This window comes from Triticum dicoccoides, chromosome 3B (genome assembly GCF_002162155.2).
Source record: "Triticum dicoccoides isolate Atlit2015 ecotype Zavitan chromosome 3B, WEW_v2.0, whole genome shotgun sequence".
Taxonomy (NCBI): domain Eukaryota; kingdom Viridiplantae; phylum Streptophyta; class Magnoliopsida; order Poales; family Poaceae; genus Triticum; species Triticum dicoccoides.
Window position 1 is genome coordinate 40,911,652 of NC_041385.1, and position 5,495 is coordinate 40,917,146.

At 42.9% G+C, this 5,495-nt stretch overlaps 1 pseudogene; it reads right to left on the bottom strand.

The window, feature by feature from the left end:
• Positions 1 to 1,397: 1,397 nt before the first annotated feature.
• LOC119280691 lies at positions 1,398 to 2,233 on the bottom strand (annotated as a pseudogene).
• Between the last annotated feature and the right edge of the window lie 3,262 nt (positions 2,234 to 5,495).

Below are 5,495 nucleotides of genomic sequence, written 5' to 3' on the forward strand. Positions count from 1 at the left end.
GCAATTTGAAAAATGCCAAGCACACCATGTCGTCCAATCTCCCATTTTGTTTAAGTAACACTTCATTTTACCCATATTAATGCCCATGGGGGAAATGATGTCATCACCTCCAAGAAAATCAACAAATTTGACGTCAGAAAACATACAAGCAACTTACCAGGAAATAGGAAATAAAGCACATCATCTGGCACGTGGGCGTAGGTGAGTGCATTACTAGGTATATATGGAAAAACAAATGGACAATAACATGTCCTTTGCTGCTGCTTTCCATATGCCACTGCCTTTATTCTCCTACAAGCCTGGTGGCATCTGCTGCTCTCGCTCTTCTAATTGGAGATGGCGAAATGATTGTTCAACCACACCACGATATGCTTAAACAAAGAGAGACCAAGGAGAGGGTACATTGTTTGTAGAAAACAGTAGACCAGAATAGGATTGGGGACAAATTGCAGGGTGACACCAAGGATGGGCATCGATGAGCACCGAGGAAGTTAATTAGATCCCTGTCTATGAAGGTGACTGCCCACTGCAAGTCCTAATTATTAGAGACTGATGCCACATGTTATCAAGTGGTTAATTTCTAGTTTGCGCTCGGACAAGATCTTGATCGGTAATTCTATGTAAATAAGATCATCTGATGTGGAGATCGAACAATTGGATTTTCCAGGATGGAGATTTCTTTTGCATATTCCATGCAGCACGAATTGGTTAAAAAATTTCGTAGGGACTGCCTTGCCAAACTAGAAAAGGCTGGAGTAATATTCTGCTAAAGGGGTGTTGTCCCTTATTTTAAATAGTGCAGTGCTTCCCGAACTCTATCTTGAGTTAATTTATTAAACAAACTTTTGCAATTATTCTCTTAAAGTGTTTCTAAACACAGCATAAAGTCCACTTGGTAGATGTGTACTATAAAAGCTTGTGACCGCTAGTAAAATTATGGAAGAACTAGTAGGATACGGATGATCACTTTTGATAGAGCATCTACTATTATTATGATAGTTAGTTTGTAATGGACAAAGTTGCGTCATACACCAGTACTTCTCCATGCTCGCATGCCACAAGGAAATCATTTCATTACAAAAGCCCCCACATAATTAAGGACTTGTTTACATGCCCAAAAGAAGAAGAATCCTACTATGGGAAGTTTGTAAAATCCTGAAAAAGAGAAGTTGTTTCAAAATAGTAGTGATTCTTTCTCAGTTGCCAAAGGTGATGGCAGTGGATGTATGAAACAAGGTCCAGTTCGAATCGTCGTGAAGCTGCTTAGAGCTCACTTTTGATGGTTATGGTTCACCTTCGCTGTTCTTCAACCATAGCGGTTTCAGTGCCTCAGAATGTCCGTGGGACTTCATGCCGTGGAACAGGGTAACTGAAAGAAAAGACAGCCAAGCCACACACATACACATAGCAACGGTAGAAATGGGGAGTCATCTTTGATCTCAGAAATACTTTCTTTCACTTGATTATATGATACTGATTAAGCAGCCACAGCAAAATTACAGGCAAGCAACTACGGAGACCGATACTGATAAAGGCTTCCTGGAACTGGGACATGTGCCGCACATCCATGGACAAAAACGTGGAGGCTCTGATCAAAATCCACAGACCCCTCTTCCAGGTGCCTTTTCAGTTTCAGCGGGTGAGAAAAAGCAGAGTAGAAAAACGGAGCTACCGGACAGAGTAGAAAAGCAGAGGCGGTGTTTAGTGTGAAGGACTGATTGATGAACTGCCATGCTAGGTAATCCTAACGACTAGCTACCTACTAGTACCTTACGAGAGTGGTATTGGTGGTTGGATAGTGATGGTAATCCACGGCGGCATGCTCCCTATGATCAGGAGGAGCAGCCTGGTGGCGAAGGCGCGCCGTGTTGTGGGCCTAGCCAGCGTCGTCGACGACCTTGTTGTGCCAGGCAGGAAGCTTCGGCGCGTCGTGGACCTTGTCAGGTGCGTAGGCGGCGTAATAGCCGTGGCCACCGGCGGCAGCGACGACGGAGGCGTGGTCAGGTTTCACCCCGCCGTTGTGGTGGGCCTTGCGCCCGTGCTCATCAAGAGCCAGCTGGTGGTCGTAGGCCGTCGCCGGCTTCTGGTCGGCGGCGGTGTTCTAGCCGTTCCGGTTCCCGTGGTCCCCCCTGCGGCCGCGGCCGTGGCCGCCACAGCCCCCATGGCTCGACCGCTCGCCGCCGTAGTCGTCCTTTCTGCCGCCGCCGAAACAGGAGATGAACTCGAAGCACATTCTTGTTGGTGACTCGACCTCCTGGCTACCTGACTACCTCTATCTGTTTTCTTTGTTTGCACTTGCACTAGACTAGACAAGACTATCTGGATTGGAGGTGCACCGAAGGAGGAAGCTTAACTGGCTTGATTACTGGACTGGTGGTGGTGGCAGTGGTAGTGGTACGGGTATATAGAGAACGTATCCTATGCACCAGCCCAATCTGTGCACCAGGTGCTCCACAGGCTTTTGGGGCATTAGATGAAAAAGCGACGGACTAGATTTTGCCATAGGTTGGACTATAACATACTTACAGAAGCAACCTTATAGACTATAACATTCAACCTGCGCTTCACATCCCATTCCCAATTTGTGTGTTATTTTTTGGCAAAAACACAAAAGTTCCATATATTTTGAACCGAATGTCTGATTTCGAATCCGTTTTGACTGTCAACTTTTTCTTAACGAGACATTTGAAACAAGATAATGTTGAATATGCTTTAGAATTTTCTTTTGTTTGTGGAACTCAAATTAAAATTCAATTTAGGCATGTGCGCGTGGGATCAACGTGTGGTGGGACAGCCAGAGTTCAAAAACACATAGAATAAATCTAGGTTTCAATACAAAATGTATAAATGACACGGTTACATTTGAAAATAAAAAAATTCAAAGATTCAAAAAATATATTTAACACTGATCTTGTTTCAAACATCTCATTGAAACAAAAATGGTGGTCAAAGAAAAACCAAATTCGGATGTGTAGTTCAAGATATATGACCATATTTATATTTGAAGAAAGAAAGAAAGAAAGAACACAGACTCAATAACAGGAGAGGAAAGAGTGAAGTGCGGGTTGTTTTCTGAATAACATGAGGTCTTTTTCGCAAATGTTCAACCAATCTAGCTTTCAGCCTACTGCCATCCCTCAGATTTATATCCAACGGCTCAAAAGCCCGCGGAGCACCCGGTGCACAGATTGGACGGGTGCACTGGATACATTCTCCGGGTATATATGCTCCGGGTGCCAAGACGATGAGCTCGTGCTGGACGCGACGTGTGTGTGGAGGCCTTGGCACACTAGTAGAAAAACACCTAATAGTCCCGGTTCGTAAGGGCCTTTAGTCCCGGTTTATGAACCGGGACTAATGGGTCGTTACTAATACCTTCACTCATTAGTCCCGGTTCAAACACGAACGGGGACCAATGTGTCTCCATGTGGCCCTGTGCGCCGAGCCCAGTCAGGGGGCCTTTGGTCCCGGTTGGTGGCACCAACCGGGACCAAGAGTCCATGTTTTTTTTGGAAAGTGGCTGCTTTATGGGTTTTGGGGGTTATTTTTAGGTTGTTATATTAGCTAGCTAATAGAGAGAAGTGTCCTCTCTTATGTCTTCGTCCTTGGTTTACCAACGCTGCTGCTATATATGTTCATTTTACCCGCTGATATAATAACTCATGCATGCTCGCATACATCAGCATATATAATAACAAGTACTCGTCCTACTAATCATGCATCATCATACAAGTTCTACTCGTTATTAATAATAAGTCATACGATCATCATCTTCATAGTCATCGAACCCAACCCTACATAATTGTTCTTAGCACATGATCATCAGTATCAGGTAGGACCTAAACACCCTCAAGGTAAAATAGCATAAAACAATATAGACCCTGACTCTCCATTATGAAGAATGGCGATCATCCTGTCTCCAATTTTTGCCCTCGCTGAATATTGCTTCCAAGAAGCTCCTTACGACTGTCCATACATTTTTTCTATTCTTTGATTGTCATGTCTCCACTTCTTTTAGAAACCCGGTATAGACAGTTCGGATTCGTAGGAAGACCTGGTTGTATGTTCAAAACATGAAGGCTACCGTGTGTATACATCAGATGAGGCACACAATCATTTGGGATTATTTGTTAAAAAACATAGTAATAACTTCATAGTTAGCAATGATATGATGTACTAGTTTTAGAAGTGTGCAAAAAGATGCACGGATGTCGTAATAGTAAAAAATCTTACCAGGGTATCTCCATGGAAGTTACCGTCGTTCAACAAGTGCACTAGTGGCACATATTGACCACAATGTTGAGGAGTTCGATTGTAGACATTGTAATTCTCAAGATCAGTACAAAATGCGACCAGATGATTTTTCTCCTGATAAGTTAGTTCGGAGCCGTCGGTGTAGTAGGTTCTGTCTACCATCTTCCGCACATTCTTTGAAGAATGAAAATAAGCTGTCAATGGAGAATAAGTTGTCAACTATTTTGAAATAAACAGTATAAATTACTTAATAACTATGTTGAGCTCACATGGGGGAAGAATTGGAGGTGTATCCACAAGGACGAAAATCATAGGTCTCTCTTGCGCGATTGTAGGTTCACCAAGATCCATGGTGACAAACATACCCTCATCAAAACCATACATCTTGCAAAGTGCTTCCGAGTTTTTGCAACCAAAATGGGTTACACTCTGAGCATTGTACAATTTTACTTGAAAATCTACACCATGATGGGTACTTAGGATAATTTTTTTGGTTTCCATACTTTCATGGTCTTCAAAACCCATCCTCTCCAAGACATAGCGTCTTGCAAAGCATGGGATAAGCTAGTCGAATTGGAAAAGATGAAAAATACACGTTAAAATAGTTGAAGTCGTGCTTAATTACGAAAAAAACTATTGTCGTCGTTGCGTACCATATGAACATCGAAGGTCTCCTCGAGCTTAATGCTGAAGCGCCGATCTTCGTCCAGCTCAATGAACCTGTCGCACATACCTCGGTCGTCGTGGCACCAGTCGCACTCCCCCGGGCGGTTTTCATCGTCCGAGTACGACATTTCCGGCCTAAGTTCATAATTCAAATATTAAATATATGTACTAAAAAACCTAAATTAGATCATTATTATTAATCACGGGTTGACTATCGGTGATGGTATGTAGCTCCTCCTTTCGTTCTTGAGTGCATTATTACAACAAATTGTCTAGCACACGGGAATCAAGGACAAGCTACCCCCACGACGGCGTGAATGATTGAGGGGGTCCTAGATTTCTGCATGGAGTGCTCTTCAATTTTAGCATTCAAAGTAGGAGTACTTTTCCAATATGAGCATTCAATAAGCAAAACCAAATTGTAAAATAAAGTAGTATTCAAATTAGCATGCATTCAATTATAACCAAAAGTACATCATCTCTTGTGTCCGTACATCGTCGAATACTCCTCGAATACTATCATACATATAGCATCGCTAATTAATACAGCTAGAACCGTCATTATTTGAACTGCA